We start from the raw sequence: 26,866 nt of genomic DNA, 5'->3' as shown, positions 1-26,866 counted from the left end.
TTATACAATCTCAAGATAAAGTAAAAATGACCAAACTATATTAGGAAATTGGCAAATTCACAATAATGGTGGGAGATATGAACACCTCTCTCAATAACTGGTAGAATAAGTAGACCAAAAAAATCAGTAAGACTGGAAAAGATTTGAACAACGTGACAAAATGATTTGGAAACTTGACTTAATACAGAATATTTCACCCAACACTGCTACATACATGTTATTTTCACACATACATGGAAATTTTTTTTTTTTTAGTGCAGAGGTATAAATTTTGTCTCAACAAAATTCAAAGGGTTCAGGTCATATAAATAAGCAACTAAAGCACTAACAGGGAATCCATAGCCTTAAATGCACAGGTCAGAAAAGAAGTTTGAAAATTACAGAGCCAAAAGATCAGAAGACACCTCACCAAAGAACATATAAAATGGCAAATAAACATATGAAAAGATGCTCCACATCATATGACATTTGGGAATTGCAAATTAGAACAACAATGAGAAACCATTATGCATTTATTAGACTGGCTAAAATTCAAAACACTAACAATACCAAAAACTGGCGAGGATATGGATCAACAGGAACTTTCATATTGCTGATGGGAATGCTAAATGGTACACTCACTTTGAAAAATGGTTCAGCAGTTTCTTACAAAATGAAATATACTCTTACCATTCAATCTACCAGTCATGCTCCTTGGTATTTACTGAAAATTAACTGAAAACTTATGTCTACACAAAAACCTGCACACTATGTTTAGAGCAGCTTTACTCACAGCTCCCAAAATTTGGAAGTAACCAAGATATCCTTCATTACAGGAGTGGATAAATAAACTGTGGTACAGTCAGACAATGGATATTATTCAGTCTTAAAAAGAGATGAGCTATCAAGCCATGAAAAGCCATGGAGGGACCTTAAATGCTTATCATTAAGTGAAAGGAGCCAATCTGATTGATTTCAAGTATATGACATTCTGGAAAAAGGCAAAATATAGAGACAATAAAAAGAACAGGGGTAACCAAGGGTTAGGGGGTAGGAGATAAGAATGGGTGGAGCAGGGCGCCTGGGTGGCTCAGTTGGTTAAGCGACTGCCTTCGGCTCAGGTCATGATCCTGGAGTCCCTGGAACGAGTCCCGCATCGGGCTCCCTGCTCAGCGGGGAGTCTGCTTCTCCCTCTGACCCTCCCCCCTCTCATGTGCTTTCTCTCTCATTCTCTCTCTCTCAAATAAAGGAATAAAATCTTTAAAAAAAAAAAAAAAAGAATGGGTGGAGCACAGGGGATTTTCAGGGCAGTGTAACTATTCTATATGCTATCGTAATGGTGGATACATATCACTATGTATTTGTCCAAACCCGTGCAATGTACAACACCAAGAATGAACTCTAACGTGAACTACAGACTTTGGGTGATAATGAAGTATCAATGTAGGTTCATCAATTTAACAAATGCACCACTCTGGTGGGGGATCTTAGTAGTGCGGGAGGCTGTATGTGTGTGGGGTATATGGGAACTCTACTTCCTGATCAATTCTGCTATGGATCCAAAATGCTATAAAAATAAAGTCTATTTTGGAGAGAGAGGGGCAGGGAGAAAAGGGGAGAGAGAAAATCTTAAGCAAGCTCCACACCCAGCACATAGCCCAACTAGGGGTCCGATCTCATAACCCCGAGATCATGATCTGAGCTGAAATCAAGGGTTGGATGCTCAACTGCCTTAGCCACTCAGCTCCCCCTAAAGTCTATTTTTTTAAAAATTAAATAGTTAAACATACACCTCAAGAAGTTAGAAAAAGAACAGGAAGAAAAAAAAAACCAACCAAGGAGGTAGAAGGAAAGGAAGAATAGGGAAACTAATAAAATAGAGAACAACCTAAAATAAAGACTAACAAATGAAACTTTTTTCCTTAAAAAAAATAAAAGTTCCAGGTACCTGGCTGGCTCCACCAGTAAAACGTGACTCTTGATCTCAGGGCTGTGAGTTCAAGCCCCACCTTGGGTATAGAGATTTTTAAAAAAAAAATTTTTTTTAATTAAAAAAAATTCCAAGGAGAAATAGAAAATGTGAATAGTTTCTACACTTAGAAACTGAGGAAGGAAAAGGTGTCAAGAAAGCAGGCCTGGTCAACAGTACCCAGTGGCATAAAAAAGTAAACAATTACAATGGAAAACTGCCTGATGACTCTGGCAATAAGGAGATCACTGATTACCTTAGCCAAGAACAGTTTAAGTAGAATGGAATGAAGTAGAACTAGTTTCTAAATGGAAAAAAAATCCTGGAGATGTTAACATCAATGCTAATATTATACATCTGCAAGAAGCTAGATTTTATTTATCTTTACCTTTGCACAGTGTCTCCCACATAGATGCTCCAAGCATTATTTGCTGAATTAATTCAGTTGGAAGAGAAAGTATTCCACATAGAGGGCTCTAAATGCCTGCCAGTAGTGAGAACTGAATTAAGAAGCCTTAAGATTTCTGAACAGATATAGAGCCTAGTAAAAGTGATGTTTAAAGACTGATCTGGATTTGAGCTTACTTTGTGAGAGGGAATACCGAAGGCAGGGAGCCTACTTGGGATGCTGTTGCAGCAATCTAGGCCCGGCCTTGATTAGGACAGGCCAAAAAATGCAGTAAGGCAAACAGTGAAATCCGAGAGACATTATGAAAATAAAATGATTAGGATTTGTTAATAAGTGGATATGGAAGTTAGGAGAAAAGGATGTTAAAGCTATCTGAAAGACTGAAAAAAATTAAGAAAATGAAGGATGGAGGTCATTGGTGACATACAATGACATTTTAACTGCAGATGATCCCCAATGTCAATGGTACAACCTTACAATGGTGACAAAATGACATACATTCAGTAGAAACTGCACTTCGAATTGTGAATGTCGATCTTTTCCCAGGCTAGCAGTATTCAGTACTGTCCTCTCTTGTGACACTGGGCAGTGGCAGCCCCAGCTCCCAGTCAGCCACCCAAATATGAGGGTAAACAACTGATATACTGACAACAGTTCTGTACCCATATGACCAATCTGTTTTTCACTTTCAGTACAGTATTCCATAAATTACATGAGATATTCAACACCTGATCATAAAATAGGCTTTGTGTCAGATGATTTTGCCCAACTGTAGGCTAATGTAAGTGGATTCAGCACCTTTCAGGTAGGCTAGGCTAAGCTATGAGGCTAGGTGTAGTAAATGCGTTGTTGACTTACTACAGGTTGATCAGGATGTAACCCTGTCATTAAGTCGAGGAAGATCTGTAAATGCAACTTCAACTAGATTTATTCCTATAGAACAAATAAATAAATCTTTAAGAAATTGATATTTAATTTTCAGCATTTATCTTTTGGTTACAAACTTTCTCAAACAAGTGAATTTTAAATCCAGTTGTTAACTGGGATCTTTACAAATGAATAAAAACCAGTGGAAAATTTATTTAAATTCAAATACTTTTATCTTTATTTCCAGAAGGCAGATAATGGGATAGTTTTAAAATATCCATGGGAAATGCCACAAATAAAAGGGAAAGTTTTTTTTAAAACAATTTAAAGCTAGGAGACTAGTTCAAAATAAAAAATTAGCACAAGAAAGTCAAATGACAAATCTGTAAGATATTTAATATTACCTACATATATCAGAAGTTTTCAATATATGTAATCACACACATTGCTCATACAGTTCAAATTCATTTCCAGAATCAGCATACACTGTGGAAGGTTTCTTGCCTTCCTCTTTCCATTTCATTTGGGCTCACCTCTACCCTCAAAACATCTTGAAAGATAGATAGTATTAAACAAAGAACAAAAGCTGTCTCTGAGAATATTTAGAATGAAATAGCTCAGCATTCCTTTTCTTTTTCACTAAACCATGCCCTGCACCACAAAATTAAACAGACATCTCTAGGGATACAGATTTGCCAAGAGTGTTTCTGGCAAAAATAAAATCTGGCCCTTCTCCAGACTTCTATACATGGACAACAGTGGCTGCCCTACAGATGGAGATTGATTGCTGGCTGGCTGGTCTGTGGTTACTTAGTAGTGTCAAGATAAAGAATATTAGGCACAGATCATTTTCATGTCTAAAGACTTCTGACAACAAACTTGCTCTGCTTAATTTCTCACATTCTGCAATAATGAGAGTTATTTACTGGAGAGACAGTTACAATTCTAGCCCTCACTCCTTAGTGTACAGACAAGCAAACCAGCGCCCAGAGAAGGTAGGTCATTTGCCCACAGTCACACAGCCAGTTGGGGACAGTACAAAACGGAGGTCTTGAGCCTCCCAGTTCAATAATCTTTCCACCTTTCTATTAAGCAGTACTGTCTTTCTAAATAATATTTAAAAGAGCGTGTTGCTTGCATCTTAAACTCTTTTTATTTAATCTAAAACTTGAATGTTATAGGCTCTTCCTCAATCAGTATTTTACTAGAAATGGCAATATACTTTTATTTTGTGACCCTGTACATAATAGTTTTTAAAAGGACTGTGTATTTTAAGTCCCAGAGTCACCAAAGTAAAATGAGGCTAGAACTGGATTCCAAATTATTAAAACACATCTAAGAAATCCTGTATCTTTAAACTTGGAAAGATTCTTTAAAAATTATGGCCCAATATATTTAAAAGTGCCAGGTCACTGGAATCAGGATCATAAGATTAGGAATTAAATCTTAGCTCTGCCAGTGACTAGGTGTGTGACTTGGGCCTTGTTTCCTCCTTACCTATAAAACAAGCAGATTGGATCGGGATCATTATATTTAGGAATTTATTTATTCCATCATTTAAAGAGTGATTTACTTATTTATCTTAGAGAGAGACAGAGCGTGTGTGCGCGCGCGTGCGCGCATGCGTGCATGCGGGTGTGTGTGTGTGTGTGTGTGTGTGTGTGTGTGTGTGTGCAGGCAGGGGGAGGACAGACAGAGAGGGAGAGGGAAAGAGAAGCAGACTCCCTGCAGAGAGTGGATACTGATGAGGGGCTCAATCTCAGGGCCCTGAGATCACGACCTGAGCTGAAACCAAGAGTCAGATGCTTTACCAACTGAGCCACCCAGGCGCCCCTATTCCATCATTTAAAATACAATTCCAGGTAACCTGACGATAAGACCTTTATCGAATCCTTATTATCTTATAACATTGAAACAACAGAGCAAAGAAATAAACACATCGATCCATACTTGATTAACTAAACAAGTTAGAACACAGAAGATAGCTCCACTATAAAAAAGCAGTAGATTTGGCTCTGTACAGAGTCAGAGAGGACACTATCATGAGAAAATGGTAGTACACAGTTCAATTTATGGTGATTTAGATCCCATCTTTCTGCATTCATTTAACCAAGTAGATAGTTTTGAAAACCCAAGTCTAGTTTTTCTGAAAGGGGAACAGAGAAGAACATAAAAGAAGCTCAGAGGGGCTGTTCAGCCTAGCTCTGCCAAAACCACCATGCAAGTACCATACACTCTATCAGATACGAAGAACCCCATTGATGGCTTTGCCGAATGCAGTTACATATGGCCCTGGATGATTTATGTTCTAGCCTTTTAATAAACAGGTCATTTAGATCTTCTTTTTTTAAATCTACCATTAGGAGAAAGGGCTTTTACCTTCACTTTTCTACTTGAGACAACTGTTAGTTCCTACAGACTATAGGTGTTCAATAGGTGCAACTCACTGTTAGCTACTCCAGGGAAAACCAAAAAGTATAAACATAGTCCCTGCAACCACCAGCTTCCAGGATTTTACAATTGAGTAGGATCATACAAATTTGATGACCTCTGAGTTATACCTATAAAATTAAATTCTCACCAGTTTTTATGTCCAGTTTAATTGCATTTAGGTCCTATGTCTCTATGCTAACAGACATCAAACACAAGTTCATTTATAAGGTGCTAGAGAAAGGGACTAAGGCATCATAAAGAGCTAATCCAACTGATGGTTGTAAAGAGGAGACAACATGAAAATGTGAGATTATCAAACTATGAGCTGAAACCCCTCCAAGATCCAGCTCATTCGTCAGACCAAAATATTTTGTTTTGATTAAACACTGAAGCTTTATATTCCTTTGAGAGAATAAATCATATCTTGGGGCTATCTGTATCTCTGGTTCAATTTGCCTAGAACAGTCTGGTAAAGGTGGTTGGGGCAGAGCAGTAAGACTACTGGGTTATCAGTTTTATCAAATTATTTAGCAGGCTAATTAACTGATCTGAATTTCTGGGTTTTCCCCTCTGTTAAACTGGGATAATAATACCTGTCTTGAATCATTGAACACTACATCAAAAACTAATGATGTACTATATGCTGGCTAGTTGAACATAATAATAAATTAAAAAAGAAAAAGAAAAAGAAAAAAAGAAAACCTTGCAATCCTCGTTACCATAAGGATCAAAATGAAATACTGTAAATGAAAGTACTCTGCCAACTGTTTTATAAATGTAAGGTGATATTATTATTGAGCTTAAGTTTTTTGAACCTTTCACATAAAGTCCAAAGCTAGATAATGTCAGATCAACATCTTTCTCCAATCACTTCAACTTCCTTGTAGCACATTTACCGGTGACTAACCCATCATGAATGACTTGCAAGTATTACTTCACAGTTACAGCATATTATACTTCTAACTCTCGCAGACATGACTTTCAGCCTATGGGAATCTCAATAAAAATCCATACCTGCTTTATCGTGCTGAAGATCAAACAGCAAATCAGGAAAGAAAAACAGGTCTTAAAATGCTCCTTCCGTCTCTTTTGGGGCTAGGATTGGAACTCATTCTAGCAGTGAATGACGCTGCTTTGTGAAAAATATCAGCAAAGGTCATCTGACCATCCAGTTGGGGGGAAAAATGTCTTAACCTCTCATTACACCACTTACAAAGATCAATCCCAAATGGACTACAATTCTAAGTGTGAACGATAAGACAATAAAGCTCAGAGAAAAACATATCTTTGTGACTTCAGAGTAAATGAAGTATTTGTATCCTCTTAAATAGGACATAAAAACTTCAATCACAGAAGAAAACATTGATAAATTTGATTACATTAGGAATTTATGTTCATCAAGAGACACCATCAAGAGACACCAGCAAAATGACAACCCACAAAAAGGAAGAAGATATAACAATAATATACCTGAAAATGACTCATATAGATTTTACATAGAGAATTTCTGTGAATCAATAAGAAAAATACAGACCACGCAACAGAAATGTAAACAAAAGACTTGAACTTGTGTGACTTTCCAAAAGAGGCTATCCAAATGGCAAATAAACCTCATATCAGTGAGGTCAATCGGAGGGGGAGACGAACCATGAGAGACGATGGACTCTGAAAAATAAACTGAGGGTTCTAGAGGGGAGGGGGTGGGGGGATGGGTTAGCCTGGTGATGGGTATTAAAGAGGGCACGTTCTGCGTGGAGCACTGGGTGTTATAGACAAACAATGAATCATGGAACACTACATCAAAAACTAATGATGTAATGTATGGTGATTAACATAACAATAAAAAAATTTAAAGGAAAAAAACCAAAAACAAATGGCAAATAAACCTGAAAAGATGTCCAGCTTCATTAGTCATCAGGCAAATGCAAATTAAAACCACAATGTGATATTATTCTACACACATCAGAATATCTAAAATGAAGATGTATAATACCAAGTATTGGTGAGGATATGGAGCAATGTATGGAATACTCATACACTGTTGGTAGTATAAACTGATATAATCTTTTTCAAAAACTGATTTTAATTATTTGTTAAAACTGAATGTAGGCTAATCTATGACCCAGCAATTCCACTCCAACAGAAATGCTTATAAATATTCACCAAAAGACAAGTACTAAAGTGTCCACAGCTTCAGTATTTGTAAAAGCTAAAAACTGGACGCAAACCAAACATCCATTAACAGTAGAATGGATAAATAAGTTGGAGTATGTTCACACATAAAATACTACACAGCAATGAGAGTGAATATGTATAATTATATGTGACAATAAAAATGAGTCTCACAAATATAATGCTAAGCAAAAGAGGTTAGACCCAAAAGGCATGAGTCCATATATATAAACCAAAACAGTAACAGACAAAACTAATCTCTTCCATGAGAAGTCAGGATAGTGGTTACCATTGCAGGGGGTGGGGGTGACAACATACAGGGGGCTTCTAGAGTGCTGACAAGGTCTATTTCTTTTTTTTTTTTTTTAAGGGGGGAGCAGCAGAGGGAGAGGGAGAGAGAGAATCTCAAGCAGGCTCCATGCCCAGCACGGAGCCCGACAGGGGGCTCAGTCTCACAACCCTGAGATCATTACCTGAGCTGGAATCAAGAGTCAGATGCTTAACCAACTAAGCCACCCAGGAACCCCTCAAGGTCCTATTTCTTTTTTTTTTTTAACTTTTAAAAAAAGATTTATTTATTTATTTGAGAGAAAGAGAGAATACAAGCAGGGGGAGAGGCAGAGGAAGAGGGAGAAACAGACTCCCTGCTGAGCTGGGAGCCCAATTCCAGGACTGGAGATCATGATCTGAGTGGAAGGCAGACAACCATCTGAGCCACCCAGGCACCCTCAAGGTCCTATTTCTTGATCAAATATGCATTTTTCCGTATTCATTTAAACTTCAGTAAAAAGTTAAGAAGCAGTACTTTTTCTTGCTAATTTGTGTTAAGGTTCTAACCTTTCACATAAAAAATCAGTCCCTCCTGAATAAATGCCAAAATAAACTGTAAGGCTTAGTAGCCAAACTGATTTTAACCCAATTGCAGATTAACCTTTAGCAAATTCACAGCTTCACAGAATTAGAGATCTAGTAACAGTCTAGGGTAGGGAATTTGCTCTCTTAGAAAGGCGTTAAAGGGCACCTGGGTGGCTCAGTTGGTTGAGCGACTGCCTTCGGCTCGGGTCATGATTCCGGGGTCCTGGGATCAAGTCCCGCATCGGGCTCCCCTTGCTCTGTGGGGAGTCTGCATCTCCCTCTGCCTCTGCCTGCCACTCTCCCTGCTTGTGAGCGCTCTCTCTCTCTGTCAAATAAATAAATAAAATCTTATATTAAAAAAAGGCGTTAGAAAAACAACGATTTTCTTATCCCTTATCATTGTTCTTTTATGAGCTATAAGAGCAAGGTGCACTACATACATTATTCCATTTCATTCTTCTAACTCCATGAAATAATTTTATCATCTTCATGATTTTCAGCTAAGGAAATGTAGGCTGAGTATGTTGTCTAAAAGTAAACAGCACAAATGTGGTCGAGCCAGAAACTAAATCCTGGTGTGTCTGACTCCCAAGCTGACGTCCTTAACCACCATTTTATCCCTGCCTCATTGTTATGTCATCCCTGGGGGCTTTACAGCATGGGGTGATGATAATCTTCTTTGGCTTTTGCTTAATCACTTTAGAAGGCTATATATGAACAGAACATCCTCCTAACCCTCTGCCCCCAACCCCCCCCCCACTTTTTAAATAAAGACTCATAGAGGGGATGGTGCCCAGGTGGCTCTGTCTGTGGAGCATTTGCCTTTTGCTCAGATCATGATCTTGGGGTCCTGGGATCGAGTCCAGCGTAGGGCTCCCTGCTCAGTAGAAGTCTGCTTCTCCCTCTCCTGTACTCTCTCTCTCAAGTAAATAAATAAAATCTTAAAAAAAAAAAGACTCATAGAGGGACTGGGCTGTTAAGTGAAAAATGGGTGTTAAGATAGAAAACGCAAGCCACCAGTAGACATACAATACAAATGTATTCCTCTAGAGAATATTATTTTCAAAAGTTATGCTGACAAGTATTGATTATTTAATATGGATGCTAGTAAAGCTTTAATAAAGTTTAGGTTGGCAAAAGAAACATGATTGACTGGACTATTGATCTGTACTTAGCTTCTAATCTCTAATCAGATACTTCTCTGCTCAGAGAAGTATCACTTAACAGATGCCTTCCCAAGCTGCAGATATGGCACCTAAGAAGAAATGAGCACTTTCCCTCATTCTTCTTTGGAAAACCCTAAATTTAAAAAGTAACTGCCAGTTTGTGTCAAAGGTCTATTTCAGAGTTAAAAATCACACCTTGACCTGAGGGTGGTTCCATCATTCTTCATTTATAAGGAATTTCAAAGTTTATTTTTGAACTATTCAACATGAAGATTATTTAACCTTAAATGCCATACTTTATAATAGAGGTAAAAACATACTTGCCAATATTATAGAACTGTATACTTAATGAGTGTTAGAGTTTCTCATACAGAGTCATAATCTTAAATCATGAACAAGGGCTACTCCTTACTTTCACCTCTCCCCACACCTAGACTAGGTGAAGCAGCCTCCCGATGGTGCTGTAATCCATACCACTTCCCTATGGAGGCGGCCTGGTGTGAGAATCTAAGCTATACCCACCCGCTTAGATGAAGGGCATCCCTTCATGTCACTAGACATACATTTAGTACTTGCCCCTTGAAAGTGTTTATACATACAGGAAGACCATGCAGCCCTCTCTAGCACACGCAGATAGCATCGATCTGTATCTCCACTGTGTTATTCTGTCCAGGCCCTTGACTCAAGTAAAAATGTAAACTGTTTTCTTATTTGAAGTTCTACAAAAATATTAGAAGAAACTTTTTCACATTAGGTAGCATAAATATGCCATTTTAAAATTGAAAATGAAAAAAATTTTCTGCAACTTTGTAGTTTGTTAAAGCATTTATCATCATACATGACATTTTCTATATTCAATATGACAGAATTTAAAAATAACTGGTCTATCAATTTTGAGAAATCTTTATGTAATGGATATAGTAACAGCTCTCAGTAAGAAAAAATACATTGGGGGCGCCTGGGTGGCTCAGCTGGTTAAGCGACTGCCTTTGGCTCAGGTCATGACCCTGGTGTCCCGGGATCGAGTCCCACATCGGGCTCCCTGCTCAGCGGGGAGTCTGCTTCTCCCTCTGACCCTCTTTTCTCTCGTGCTTTCTATCTCTTATTCTCTCTCTGTCTGAAATAAATAAATAAAATCTTTAAAAAAAAGAAAAAATACATTGATTTCTTCAAGGTAGTCATAAACATATGCCAAGAGAAATAGTCTGAAGGGAGAAATTGGCCATGTCACTAATCTGACTTCAAAAAATAGGCAAGCACACAACGTAGATGGCCATAATATGCTTTTTAAAAGCCATTCAAAAGTTTATTCATTTTTGGATATCATAACATTTTATGAGGAAGCTAAAGCATTCCTCTTTTATTACTGAAAATACTGTTACTAGGGAGGTAAGAAAGAACTGTCCTATCAACCATCATTATCATCTCACCAGTAAATGAAAAAAATAAGGCTAAGAAAGACAAAGGAGCTTGATACAAGGCAAATCACAGGCTTGAAATGCTAAGGCATATTACTCATCTTAATATCTTGTAACATTAGAATTCTTTCCACTTTTAAGTTCAAAATCACTTCAATAAAAACACTTGCTATATAAGATATTTATAACCCAATACTATCATTTTGTATGGTTAATTTCTATCACCTTTGGGGAGGGAAGTCTACACAACATAATGACTTTCAAATTTATTTGATAGATCTAGCTATGGGCCACTTTTATATTAATCTGATTTAATGGGATCTATTTTAGGTTAATTAATCCTCAGAGATATAAATTCCTTAATAAAGCAGTCAGCTGTATTTTTAAATATTAACCAAAATATACATAAATCATGTTAAGCAATCCATTAGCAAGACCAAAATACCTCACTTTCTGCTTCTATTTGCAGCTTTCAAAGCATAACTCTGCTTCCCTATCTTCCCAAACACCCCCTTCTATTCCATGATATCCCTTTCCTTCACATTCCACTCCTCTATTAACAAGGAAATGATCAGACTAATTTATATATATCAAGTGACTGCAGTTAATTTACACTATAACATTAGCTAAGCCCAAAGTACTGGTATATATTAATTAAATCAGCTAATGGTGAAATGAAAAGTTTAACCCCCTACTTAAGACTTTATGTCATCAAACATAAAGAGATTTTCTTTTTGGGAGGTGGAAAGGGGAAGTCTGAAATCATGCATCATCTAATAGTAGTAGTCTTTTTAGTCCTTTTTAGGATGATGAATATCCCTGTCCCTCTGCCCTCCCGAACATAGTCTGCTAAAAACACAACGCTCCGCTGCCTCCCTTTCCTTTTTCCTCTTGCCTGTTTAGAACACAGCAACTGAACTCACCTGTACTATTCAAAAAATAGGCATTAAAGGCCAATGACAGCATCTAAACACAGTACAACACTTCCTTTTTAATCCTACCCTGAACTGGCAGCTCCCAGGTTCTTTAATATTTATTTCAACTACCTCTGGCAACTAAGATTTTGACTTTTTTTTTTTTAAGATTTATTTATTTGAGAGACAGAGAGAGCATGAGTAGGAGGGGCAGAAGGAGAGGGAGAAAGAATCTCAAGCAGACTCCACACTGAGCCTGGAGCCCAACGCAGGGCTCCATCCCATGACCCTGAGATCACAATCTGAACCGAAATCAAGAGTCAGATACTTAACCAACTGTGCCACCCAGGAGCCCCAGATTTTGATTTCTTCCAAAATATAATTTTGGAATGTAGTCCCTTCATCAATAGGGGTAATATATTATTGAAATCAAGTTTTATTTGCAGAACCCCAAGAATATTTTGAAAACCATACATCCCCTCACACATTCTTAAATTGACATCTAAAATTTTTCACCGTAAGTTTAAGTAGTTGCAAAGGACTAACTTCTAACATATTGTAAATATCGGTATTTTAAAATAAAGCTGTTACATCACCTTAAATGTATCATTCTATCATCCTATCATGAGGGCCCTGCCTTGTGAACTCATCTAACTCTAATTATCTCCTAAAGGCCACATCTCTAAATACCACACATTGGGGGGATTAGGGCTTCAACATGTGAATTGGGGGGAGGGCACAGTTCAGTCCACAGCAATAAGTTTTCATTTCTCTGGGATAAAGGCCCAAGGGTTTAATTGCCAGGTTATATAGTAGTTGCATGGTTAGTTTTTTTAAGAAACTGCCAAATTGTTTTCCAGAGTGCTTGTATCATTTTATATTTCCACAATCAATGTATAAATGATTCAGCTTCTCTGCATCCTTGCAAACATTTGGTGTTGTCAGTATTTTTTATTTTAGCTATTCCAGTGATATCTCATTGTAACTTTAATTTGCATTTCCCCAATGGCTAATGAGGTTGAATATCTTTTCATGTGCTTATTTGCCACCTGTATATCCTCTTCAGTGAAATGTCTCTGCACGTCTTTTTCCCATTTTCTAATTGGATCGATTGTCTTTTATAGTTTTGAGAGTTCTTTATATATTCTAGATACTAGTTCTTTGTCAGATATGTGGCTGGCAAACATTTTTTTCTCCATCCGTAGCTTGTCTTTGTATCCTCTTAACAAGGTCATTTGCAGAGTAGATGATCTTAATTTTGATGAGATAAAATTTATCAATTTTTCCTTTTATGGATCATGTTTTTGGTGTCAAGTCTAAGAACTTTTTGCCTAGTTGTAGGCCCCGAATATTTTCTTCACTTTTTTTCCAGACGTTTTATAGTTTTATGTTTTCCATTTATGTCTATGATATATTTTGAGTTCATTTTTATACAAGATTTAGGTAAAGGTTCTTTTTTTTTGCCAATGGATGTCTAATTGCTTCAGCACCACTCATTAAAAAGCTATTCCTCCTCCTTTTGAATTGCTTTTGGGTTCTTTGTCAAAAAGTAATTAGGCATATTTATGTGGCTCTATTCCTGGGAACCCTATGCTACTCCAGTGATCTGTTTCTGTCCCTCCACTAGTACCGCACTGTCTTCATTAATGAAGCTATACAGTAAGCCTTGACAGAGGCTTGAGGAAAGGTGATTCCTCCAACACAAATTATTTCTAATGTAATGTATTTTCTGTTTGAAAGTCTTTGACTGGACAGTGTTACATTTTTCCTGAAAAAAATCTGTCTATAAATTAAAACTAAATTTCTCTTTATTTTCTGTTTATTTTATAAATTTCTCTTTATTTTCTTCTGGTTTGCATTTTCTTTACAATTATTACTAACCAATCAATTAAAATATGAATATATTGCAAATTTTGATTTTAAAGACTCTTAAACATAATAAAACCGTATTAAAGAGATGGGTGAGGGGAAGTCAGGTGGCTCCTGCCACCAAGCCACCAACGCCCGGTTTGCTGCCAGAAGGAAAATGGCAGATCTGGAGGAGCAGTTGTCTAATGAGGAGAGGACGCATAGAGAGCAGCAAAAATCATTATTCATGCCCCTCCTGGAGAATTTAATGAGGTGTTTAATGATGTTTGGTTACCGCTTAATAATGATAATCTTCTTAGGGAAGGAGCAACTGATGCATTTGTACAGTATAACTTGGACCAGTTTACTCCAGTAAAATTAAAGGTTATGAAGATCAGATATTGGTAACAGAACATGGTGACTTGGGAAATGGAGAATTTTTGGATCCCCAAAACAGACTCTGTTTCAAATTTGATCACTTAAGAAAGGAAGCAACTGATCCAAGACCATATGAAGCAGAAAATGCAGTTGAAACATGGAGAACTTCAGTAGACACTGCTCTGTGAGCATATATAAAAGACACTGGGGAGGGTATGTGCTATGGTGAGCGCTGTGAATTGTGTAAGACTGTTGAATCACAGACCTGTACCTCTGAAACAAATAATACATTATATGTTAAAAAAAAAAAAAAGAAGAAGAAGAAGATAGCAGGAAGGGAAGAATGAAGAGGGGGAAATCGGAGAGGGAAACGAACCATGAGAGACTATGGACTCTGAGAAACAAACTGAGGGTGCTAGAGGGGAGGGGCTGAGGGGATGGGTTAGCCTGGTGATGGGTATTAAAGAGGGCATGTGGGCGCCTGGGTGGCTCAGATGGTTAAGCGGCTGCCTTCGGCTCAGGTCATGGTCCCAGGGTCCTGGGATTGAGTCCCACATCGGGCTCCCTGCTCAGTGAGGAGCCTGCTTCTCCCTCTGCCTCTCTCTCTGTCTCTGATGAATAAATAAAATCTTTAAAAAAGTAAAATAATATGAAGAGGGCACGTACTGTATGGAGCACTGGGTGTTATACGCAAACAATGAATGAATCATGGAACACTACATCAAAAACTAGTGATGTAATGTATGGTGATTAACATAACATAATAATAAAAAAATTTTTTTTAATTTTTTTAAAATTAAAAAAAAGAACATTATCCAAATGGGGTCTGCATTGTTATATGGTTAAAAAAAAAAAAGATGGACAGAAAACCATTATTGTATGCATAGAAAGCCATCAGTTCCAAGCAAAAAATTTTGGAACGGTCATTGGAGGTCAAAGTGGAAGTTTCCAATCACTTTTTCAACCACTGAAGTCGTTGGCATCGTGAAAATTCAGGTTCATTATTAGGAAGATAGTAATGTTCAGTTAGTGAGTCATAAAGATATACGAGATTCCCTAACAGCATCCAATGAAGTACAAACTGCAAAAAAATTGATAAAGATTGTAGAAGCTGCAGAAAATGAATACCAGACTGCTACCAGTGAGAATTATCAGATGGCGTCAAACACTACTTTCAAAGTTTTACCTTGACAGTTGCCAATTACACGACTAAGATTGGTTGGAACAAGATCCTTAGCTACAGGATTGGCAAACAGATGCAGAATGCATAAGATGAACATTGTATGACCAGATCATTTAGTGTCTTCATTTTAAGAAAAATCATTGCAAAAGTATTCAAAACTGTCAAACTACCCAGTCAGGTGGGCTGTTGCCATTTAAAATCACCGTAATTAATTAGTTTGGTTAGAGCACAAAGCTTAGCTAATTAACCGTTATTTTTCATTTCTTTTGTTCAAAGAGGATTAAAAATGGGTATTGAGGAGGGCACGTTCTGCATGGAGCACTGGGTGTTATGAACAAACAATGAATCATGGAACACTGCACCAAAAACTAATGATGTAATATATGCTGATTAACATAACAATAAAAAATTTTAAAAAAATCAGTTTACCTTAAATGTCTTTTATTTTCTCTTATACCTCTCTTTTTTACAAGTAAGAGATGATTCCTCTAGTTTAATGATAAAGTTTTTGAAGTGTTTCAAAAATATTTTACTTATTGTAACCCTAAAATTGTTGTCTTCTGGTTTATGAAGTGGGTAACTTTTGATATTTGCCCAATACTTTTTAATGAGATCAATAATGGACATTCCAGTTTAAGGTGGTTGATAGATTTAGCCATGTACGCTGCTGAAGAAATTGTCCACCCTTTCCCCCGTCACCTCTTCCATTTATGTTAAATTGAGATTAGAGGGAAAGCATTTTCTATATCAATTGTGTTTCAACCTTTCAAAAAGAGTTTTTAGCTAGCTTAGTGTTTAAATAAACTTTTTAAAAACAAAACAAAAAAAATAAAACAAGGCCAACATCTAATGCTGTTTTGAGATTCTGCAATTAAATGAAAATACTTATTTCAGAAATACATTCAAAGCTTTTTTTCTTGTGACAGTTACATATGTCCCTGAGTTATTTTTATCATAGAGTCACAAAGGTATTATAACATGGCATACTGTAATATATATAATCCTGAACTCATTAAAAAATAAAGTTAAAAAATTAGAAAAGAGATGGGTGAGGTTTTTCTTCTTCAATTAGTTCACATTTCCATGCAGTGACTATTATTTATCGTCAGGATGAAATAGTGCTTGGCACTAATTCTATCCCTACTTTTAGTTTTCATAAAGGTAAATGGTGAGAAACCCATTTCACCTAAATGAGAAGAGGAGAACGGAAATCTTGTTACAGCAATTATCTCTCAATTCTTCAAAAATTTTTGAATGATGTTTAAAAAAAGATAACAGTAATATACCATCAAAAATATACTTAATAGTATATTAGTTAATCAGCAAACAAATCAATTAGGTTCTTCGCTCAGTTTTGTGAGAGCAAAAAAAATGGAAACTACTTGAATTGCAAAAGGAACTTTTATCCATCATTACGTGAAATAGTGTCACTTAGTCATCCACTATCTTCACACAGACACCAATCTTTTCAATTTTGCCTTTTGGCGCCCTGGTGTTTTTACATCCAGGGACCTTTGTGAGATCTGAGATAGAGCAGTATGCCTTTCTTTCTTAATAGTGTGACAAGGGCAACAGTGAACGAGAAGGGGGAGAGCAGACCCTGCACCTCCATCATAAACACATTCTCAGGCAGAACAATGTTAGGAAAAGTACATGGGGAATTTAAAGATCTACAAATTGGCTCCCTCAAACCATCTATGCCCCATACTCCTGGAAAAGTATACCCAATTTAAAGATAAAAGTTAATGTGCATCTGTAGCCCACCATATCAACACCAGCACAGGGATTCCATGGAAGTGAGCAGTAAATGCTTTTTGATGAGAGAAACTGCGAGAGCAAAATGACAAGCACAAAAATAGCAACACGATATGTCAAAGGACGAACTCCACTTACAAGCTAAGAATTAGCCTGAAGCAAATTAAGTTGTTGCTTAAAGCATAATAATTAAGGCCTTATGTTTACCAAACCACTCTGCTATCACAGTATAAAAAGGCTTGTTTATTCCTCCTCCGTCCTAGGGGAATAAATTATCTCATGAGTCTTTTATTTCATCCAAGTGCTATTTAAAAGCTATGAAATGTTTAAGCAATTCATTACATTAATATAAAAATCTTTATAGGACAGAAGTACGATCATAACCAAAGGGTAGGAAGCACTGAGTAAAGTGGAAAGGATATGCTGTCTGATGGTAATGCCAAGATCCCAGTTTTTGCCAGGCTATCCCCTGCGCTTTAGTCAGATCTCAGATAACCATCCCTTCCACAGCAAGGTTCTCCAACCAGCTGGCCAAAGAGATGTCCTGACACTCATTAGCAGGTCACCTATTTTCTTATTTGCATTGTGCACATAGCTGCCCAATGTTTTTGTTGCTTATTTTTAAAATTCATTTATTACTTATCCATCAGTGCCAAAACAACTCCTGAAACTCCCCAAAGCAACACGTGAATTCTGAGGGCAGAGATCTATCAAGTCACTGCTACAAGTTCAGCACTTACCTGATAGAGAGCAGATAATATCCTTGTTGACAACAGCCTATAGAAATCAGGCTAGGGCGCCTGGGTGGCTCAGTTGGTTAAGCGACTGCCTTCGGCTCAGGTCATGATCCTGGAGTACTGGGATCGAGTCCCACATCGGGCTCCCTGCTCGGCAAGGAGTCTGCTTCTCCCTCTGACCCTCTTCCCTCTCGTGCTATCTCTCATTCTCTCTCTCTCAAATAAATAAAATCTTTAAAAAAAAAGAAATCAGGCTATTTTTCAAAACTGATGCTAATTTTAAGACTCTCATCTTTTTTTTTTTTAGATTTTATTTATTTACTTGACAGAGACAGAGACAGCGAGAGAGGGAACACAAGCAGGGGGAGTGGGAGAGGGAGAAGCAGGCTTCCCGCTGAGCAGGGAGCCGGATGTGGGACTCGATCCCAGGACTCTGAGATCATGACCTGAGCCGAAGGCAGCCGCTTAACAACTGAGCCACCCAGGCCCTGCCCTTAAGACTCTAATCTTTAATTGAACAGTTTTCTCTCTTTTTTTCCCAAAATAAACTGTTGCTATTATACAAGACTTTCTGAAAAATTGTGCCATTAGATCTTTATCCCTCTGAAGTTATTTACTCTCATTCTCTTGCCTTACTTTACTGAAATAATTTATAAATTATGCAATGCTCAAATAGACACTGCAGCCATGAAGATAAACAGGTTAGGTAAATATTCATAAGAGAGATAGTTTAAAATTCATATCAGGACTTTTAGTTCAAGATGGTAGGTTGAGGATGTGTGCTTACTACCCAAAGCTTATAAAATCACACTCAAATAAGGGAGACAAAAGAGGCAATAAACCTATAATAGCAAAAGGAAAGAGAAGTTAAGGGGTTCACCAGTGGATGAAGGACACAACAAATTTCTAGAATTCAAAAAGCAGATGGAATTGTGGTGATGGATGAGACAGGCAGAGAAAGACACAGTCACAAGGCGACCTAAGAGTACTTGGAAGCCAAAATGCTTGTTGGAATGCTAGAAGGAATCTAGATAGCCAATCTGCCCAGGGACACCTGATGGCTCTGGGCTCCAGGCCAGCAGGTACAAGGGAGGAGAGAAGGGAAAATTGGGGCTGAAGACAGTGGGAATAATTGAAGGTCTGTACTTGGAACTGCACTGGTTGGCATCCCCATCTGCTTCCCCCACCCCCACACAGATCACAGGCAGCCTGGCAGTAACTGTCGGTCCAAAAGCCCAATAGCTTGAAAGAACAAATGACCTGGGGAAAGCCAAGGCATCTAGTGGGAGTACAGTCTACCCGCAGTAGAGCACTCCTCTAGCACAAAGGCAGAGTCCGAGCACAGGCCTAGAGCAAGCAGGCCAGCCAAGGCCTCTCGCTCTACACAGAGGGCTTAGTCAGCCATCCACACAGGTGATGGGTCTGGGGGGGGGGGGGGGGGGAAGAGACCAACTTTTTAAAATGGCATAGAAAATCCACACCAGTTCCTCAGTCCTTCTTTCTAAAATATGAATAGACAGGGGCGCCTGGGTGGCTCAGTTGGTTAAGCGTCTGCCTTCGGCTCAGGTCGTGATCCCAGGGTCCTGGGATCGAGCCCCGCACTGGGCTCCCTGCTCAGCAGAGCCTGCTTCTCCCTCTGCCTCTGCCTCTGCCTGCCTGCCTGCTTGTGCTCTGACAAATAAATAAATAAAATCTTAACAAAAATTAATTAATTAAGTAAAATACAAATAGACAATCAGGGACTACCAGGCACATGGAGAAAACAATCAGCAAGAGAAACAACTAAGAAAAACACATAGAAAAAATAATAGAAAAAAGAACCCTGGGGAGAACAAATATAATTAAGGGACATAAGACAACATTTAAGGAAAACTACTATAATCAAAAGATTCAAGAGAGTATTGCACCCATATAAAATAGGAATAAGAAACCACAAAAAAGGAACAAAGAACTTGGAAGAACTCTTTAAATTAAAAATTCTTAGAATTTAAAGGCTGATTAGAAAAGGAAAGTAAATCAACAGATGGTCTGGAAAGCAAAATTGAGAAGTACAGAATAAGAGCATATGGATAAAAATACGGAAATAATAGAGAGACCACAAGAGACATAAAGAGCCAATCCAAAAACAGAAAAAAAGAGGGGAAACTATTTAAGAAATAGTAGAATTACCCAGAGCTGAAGAAAGACCCAAGTCTTAAGACTGAAAGGGCTCAGTGAGTGCTCAATACAACTAACTGATAAGATCCACATCTATACATTTCCTCATAGAATTCCAAAACAAGTATAAAAAGGAGACCCTGAACAGGAAACACAGGTCACGCAGAAAGGACTGACAAATGGCTTCTTGTCAGCAACAGAGGATGTGAGAAGACAAGGGAACCACGTCTTCACATTTTCTGAAGGAAATTATTTTCAGCCCCGAATGCAAGGTACAATATAGACAGTTTTAGATAGGACTCAAAGTTTATTTCCCACATATCCTTTTAAAGAACTCATTTTAGGATATATTCCAGTAAAATGAGGGCATAAATCAGGATGGTGGAAGTGGATCCTGTGGGAGACACAGGATCCTGAGAACAGTGATTCCGACCCAGGAGAAGAGTGGATGGAAATCCTTGGAAGACAGCTGTGCGGTCGCCTAGAAAAGCATTTGGGTACAAAGGGGGATTCCACAGAATAAATACAACTGAGAGTAGAGAAGAACTGAGGCCGTGAGAAAGATATATTTTGCCCGAAGAAGTAGAAGAAGGGGAGGAGGAGGAAGAAGAAGAAGAAAGAAAGGCAGTGAGAAATGCCCTGGGGAACAAAAGCACAAAAAAGCTACATTTCAAATATGAAGCAAGCTTACATGTACCCCGATTATGAGGAATTAATGGAGTATGAGAAAAGAGGACCTAGTTGTTACTGATCACAGAATCTTGAGAGTCCAGGCTTCATTACCCCAGTCCTAGAGAGAAGAAAATGTAACCCTAGCACACAAATTGGCTCTGCACTAAATATTTATAGAATCATATTTTAGGAGATACTATAAATAGAGATGCCCTTCATCTTAGGCCAGAACTAACTTTGATACTTTGGCTTCAAGACATAAATTTCAGGATCCTAAAAGAAAGACTGGCCAAAAGTGTTTCACTCTTATTTTCTATAAATGTGGCACCAAATGATGGCCCGTTCCTACCTGTACTACTCTCCCTAAAGATGATCGTTTTCTCATTATTCAAATGGTCCAGCACTCCAGAACTAGCTCAGTTCACTTGGATTTGGGGGCAGATGTCAGAACAAATGTCCGCTCCCTAGAGCTGAGCAGGTAACCATCCAGAAAAACAAGGTATATTGACTGCTCAGGGAAGAAATTGTGGCCGATGGTAATCACAAATTATAAGTCTTGTTACTTCATTACAGATCCCAAAGGCTAGGCTTTGAATTTTTACTCTTTAATTGGAATATTAAAAAGTAAGCAAGCATAATTTCTAAGCAAAAAGGAACTTTTTATAGAGAATGTGCAAACATCACGTTCTCTTCCCTCCTGGCAGAAATATGATTTAGCTTCTGGAAAAGGACAAATCCTTGCAGTAATCTGCTTAATAACAAGAGGCATTTGTCCTTGTCTGTTAATTCTACCTGCTTTCCTGACAAGGAGAAAGTAACTTCAGGCTGCAGTCAATGGGTCTCAGGTTCATAAGGGAAACCTTCCTTTCTGGAAAAATTGACAGGTCATGACAGTACGATACTATTTATAGTTTCCATCTTTTAGGTTCAACTTATATGGAGACTTGGTTGTCCTTGGTAACAGGACAAAATATAAAAGTTATCAAACTTGACAATGTAAAATAAGTGTCGCTGACAGAAAGTGAGAAAAACAGATGGAAAAAGAAGCACATGTTCTAATGCCCCTTTTTAAAAATGGAGGAGTTGACAAAGACTGTCATAAGTGGATGAGATGAGAAATAGAGTTGTCCTTATCTAAAGTTACTAAGTTAGGCAGCAGAGGAAGTAAAATTAACTACTATATCAAACACTGGAAGAGAGAATGAGATGACTGTAGTGTTAGAAAGCTAAACATTAATTTTTTAAGTGGAAAGTCAATAGATAATATCTAAAGTTGATCAATCAAAAAAGCAGATAAGGGGCGCCTGGGTGGCTCAGTAGGTTAAGCATCTGCCTTCGGCTCAAGTCATGATCCCAGGGTCCTGGGATCGAGCCCCGCATCAGGCTCCCTGCTCTGCGGGAAGCCTGCTTCTCCCTCTCCCTTTGCCCCTCCTCCCTAATTGTGTTCTCTCTCTATCAAATAAATAAATAAAATCTTTAAAAAAACAAAACAAAACAGATAAAAGTCTATTATTTGGAGGAGCAGCCCCAAATCTTTTTGATTGTACAACCCTCTCAGGAAAATATCTTAAGAGCCCAAATCCCTGACATTTGTATATTTACTGATTTATGTTCCATGTAAACTTACGACTATACTAATCCATTACATATATATTGTGACTTACATAAAATAGACATTAAAGGTGTATCGGAATAATTTTGAATGAATTTTTATGTAGAGGGAACAGTTATAGTAATAAACCAGAAACAGAAAATCACCAGCTATTCTGACAAAAATAAACATTTTAAGATATAAAAAAGTATATGAGAACAAAGCACCTCCTAGGATGTGTACAGTTTCTAGACACAGAGATGTAGCCACCAGGAAACCCCAAAAGACAGAAGGTTCAAAGAGGCTACCTTTCAGGAGTAAAGCTGGGGAGACAGAGAAGTAGAAGGGGAGACATCATTTGCATCATAAGCTCAGCTATATTATTTTACTCGTTGTATATGTTTTCTTTTGTACAAAGAATTAATCTAGGGGTACGTGGGTGGCTCAGTCAGTTAAGCACTGGACTCTTGATTTCAGCTCAGGTCTTGATCTTTGGGTCGTGAGATCAACCCTGTGTGGCTTGTGGTCTCTGGCTCCTTGTTCCGTGGGGAGTCTGCTTTTCTCCCTCTCCCTCTGACCTCCCCCCTCATGAGTGCTTGCTCTTTCTAAAATAAATAAATAAGGGGCACCTGGGTGGCTCAGTCATTAAGCGTGTGCTTTGGGCTCAGGTAATGATCACGGGGTCCTGGGATCAAGCCCCACATCGGGCTCCCTCCTCAGTGGGGAGTCTGCTTCTTCCTCTTCCTCTACCCCCCCTCCCCACCTCCACTCATGCTTTCTTTCTCTTGCTCTCTCCCTAAAGTAAAATCTAAAATAAATAATAACTTCATTAAAATATAATAAAATATTTTTAAATTAATCTAATCAGCCCCATAAAACTGTCTCTACCAGTGTTTATGCTGATTCATTCATTCAACAAACATTTACTGAACACCTGCTCTGGGCTAGGCACAGGGGATAGAAAAGGGCAACTGACATCTTGGCTCTCAAGGAAATCACAATCTGGGGCGGAAGAAAGCTATGAAAATCAGTGATGACAAACCAGTATCATAAGCGCAGCAAGAGGAGTATGTGCCGGCTATCATGCACACAGTCTGGGGCACAGAAGTGGCACATAATAGTGTGTGGGGTGTTAGGGAGGGATTGCTAAAAGGTCACTTCCTCTTAGAGTTGGCACCTGAAGGACAAGTAGAAAACTGAGAATAAACCAGGTAGAGAGGAATGCAGGGAAATGGGGGAAGGGCATTCTAGGGCAAAGGAGAAAAGGTGGGGGAGGGTAGACAGGCTGACACATGAGCATGGTGTGTTGGTAAGCTGGAAGTTTTTCAGGATTGCTAAGGCAAACAGTGCATGAGGCGGTGGTGGCAGGAATGAAACAGTGGGACAGGAAGGGACCAGAAATGAAGGGCCATGCTCAGAACTCTGCATCGTCTCCTGAAGACGGTAGGAAAGCCACTAAAGGATTTCACTAGCAGGGAGGGAGACTAGGTCAGATGTGCATTTGGGGGAAGATTACTCTAGAAGCAATGTGGAAGATGGAGCTAAAAGGGGTAAATGAGGCAGGAAGGCCATTCTGGGGGCCATTATAGTGGGCCCAATGAGACAGGAGAGAATCATGGTACCAGCAGGAGACAGATGGCCAATGGGTACAGGAAAAGGTACTCATCATTATTAATCATCTGGGAAATGCTCTTGAGTAACTGGAGAGTATCACTAACTGAAACAGGGAAAGAAGCAAGTTTCGAGGGGGGTGGAATTTAGGTTAGGACATGTTAAATATGCAGTGCCCCATAAGAGACTCTTAATCATAGGAAACAAATAGGGTTGCTGGAGGGGAGAGGGGCAGAGGGATGGAGTAACTGGGTGATGGACATTAAGGAAGGCATGTGATGTAACGAGCACTGGGTATTATATATAAGACTGATGAATCACAGGACTGTACCTCTGAAACCAATAATACATTGTAGGTTAATTAATTGAATTTAAATAAAAAATGTTTAAAAATATGAAGTGCCATCTAAAGGTAGATATCAAATAAGCAGCCGGAAGTGCAAATCTAAAGTCCTGGGGGAGATGTTTGGCCTGGTGATACAACACTGAGACTCATTAATATTTGGGTTGTAGTGAAACCCATGTGAAGAGCTGCAATTACCCATAGAGACTGTACAAAATGAGAAGCCGGAGAAGGCTGAAGTCCTGGGGAAAGCGGCGAGCAAAGGACTGAAGAGACTAAAGGAAAGGGCAGGAGTACAAGGAAAGAATGAAAGAAGGTCAGGGCAACAAGGAGTTGGTAAACGAGCCAATGAAGAGCAGCTGAAATGACAGGTCATGGCATCCTGACTCAGTAGGGAAAGGAGGGAAGCCAGAGGGGGCTGGCAGACTGGAAGGCACGGGAGTGGCAAAGGCCTCAATTATGAAGACGATGATAAGACGGTGGTGGTGGTGGTGGTGAGAATAAAGAACAGGAATGCAAGAGAGACAGGAGTGTGTGCTACCAGAGCTCAGAATCTCAGAGTGGTTACAGAATATTTTTGAATACATGTAAATACATGTGTACTACACTGCACAACCTGAGGATATGCTCAGGACAAAGGACAAGACAAGGGTAATAAATAGGCTCTGCCTTCGCTGGGGACAAATTTATTTCTACTGGATCAGGTGTGCCTGAAAATGTTGTCAGCTGGCACGTTAGAAACAAAACAAGGGGATAAAGAACAATTCTAATTAATTATGTAATAAAGGGAAGTAAGTTACATTTTAAGAAAGTTTTCTTAGAGTTCATAAAGTGAAATTCTTGTGCTCTTTCGTTTGTGTAAGGGTACAAAAGTTTTAAGAATAGTATGTTGTAAAAGCAAATATTTTTCATGTGATGTTCAGCAGCGATTTGCATTTTCTTCTTTATTCAATATCCATGATTCTTCCCATAGTAACTGTTGGAGGGATAAATACAAATCTCCTGGGGTGCCTGGCTGGCTCAGTCAGAGCAGTATGCAACTCTTGAACTTGGCGTCATGAGTTCAAGTCCCACGTTGGGTGTAGAGATTACTAAAAAAAATAAACTTAAAAAAAACACAACTCTCTTATAAAATCTATTTTATGACAACATCCATCTTTAAACCTAATAGTAATGAGAAAGACACAAATAAAATATTTTAGGAAATAATTTATTTTTTTAATTGTCAGAATTCAGTTGTATTCTTTTTGTGGTAGGCAGAATTCTAAAGATGTCTCCCAAGATTCCCACCCCCTGGTTATTGAATCAAACACTAATCTAGGTACTGCAATAAAGGGACTTTGCAGCTGGAATTAAGGTTACTAATCAAGCGACTTTAAAGTAAATATTCTGGGTTATCTGGGTGTACCCAATGTAATCATACAAGCCCTTAAAAGCAGAAGAGAAAGGCAGAAGAGCCAGAGCATGGGGCAGAGAGGAAATCAGAGAAAGCTGAAGCATGCAGAGGACTCTACCACTCTTGCAGGCTTTGAAGATGGAGAAAGGGAGCCATGAACCAAAGAATGGAAGTGGCCTCTAGAAGCTGAGAACCACCCCAGCCAACAGCCAGCAAGGAAATGGACACCTCAGTCCTACAACAGTGTGGAACTGAATTTTTTTTTTTTTTAAGATTTTATTTATTTATTTGACAGAGAGAGACACAGTGAGAGAGGGAACACAAGCAGGGGGAGTGGGGGAGGGAGAAGCAGGCTTCCCGCTGAGCAGGGAACTATGCGGGGCTCGATCCCAGGACCCTGGGATCATGACCTGAGCAGAAGGCAGACTCCTAACGACTGAGCCACCCAGGCGCCCTGGCACTGAATTCTGACAACAACCTGAAAGAGTCCAGAAGCCAATTCATCCCCAGAGCTCCAGAAAGTCAACCCTAGTGACACCTTGATTTTCAACCTTTGAAACCTGGAGCAAAGAACGAGCCAGGCCAAACTGTGCCCAGACTTCTAACCTGCAGAACTGTGAGATAAGGCTACAAATGGGTGTTGGTCTAAGCTGCTAAATTTGTGGTAATATGTTCCAGGATCACTGGAAAACTAACACACTTTCTTTAATTACTGACTTGAGATGTGCTCTATCAAGTCTCATTTTCTTGACCCTTAATGTAACTTTGGCCAGAATTCACACCATCTTCCAGTAATACTCAGTTATTACGAAATCCAGTCTAATTTATTTTCCCCAACCTTTTATTTTGAAAATCTTTAAATCTGTAGAGAATTTAAAAGAATAGTATAAAAAATACCCTATACCTACATTCACCAATTGCTAACACTGTCCTATATTTGCTTGCTTTCTCGTTCTCTCTCTAAACATACATAAATATCTCTACCTCTCCTGCTTTCTTCTTCTCTGTATCAG

At 38.6% G+C, this 26,866-nt stretch overlaps 1 protein-coding gene and 1 pseudogene across 1 annotated transcript in view; one reads left to right on the top strand and one right to left on the bottom strand.

Moving 5' to 3' along the window:
* Positions 1-26,866, bottom strand: part of DIPK1A (divergent protein kinase domain 1A) — a 119,172-nt gene that overhangs the window by 80,771 nt on the left and 11,535 nt on the right. The window lies entirely within an intron of this gene.
* On the top strand, positions 14,209-15,679 carry LOC114196824 (F-actin-capping protein subunit alpha-2-like; annotated as a pseudogene).

The sequence above is a fragment of the Eumetopias jubatus genome, unplaced genomic scaffold, assembly GCF_037043125.1.
Source record: "Eumetopias jubatus isolate StellerSeaLion01/CBP00866 unplaced genomic scaffold, mEumJub1_p1.0 scaffold_4, whole genome shotgun sequence".
In the NCBI taxonomy this organism is placed as follows: domain Eukaryota; kingdom Metazoa; phylum Chordata; class Mammalia; order Carnivora; family Otariidae; genus Eumetopias; species Eumetopias jubatus.
This window is presented reverse-complemented; position numbering and strand designations above follow the sequence as displayed.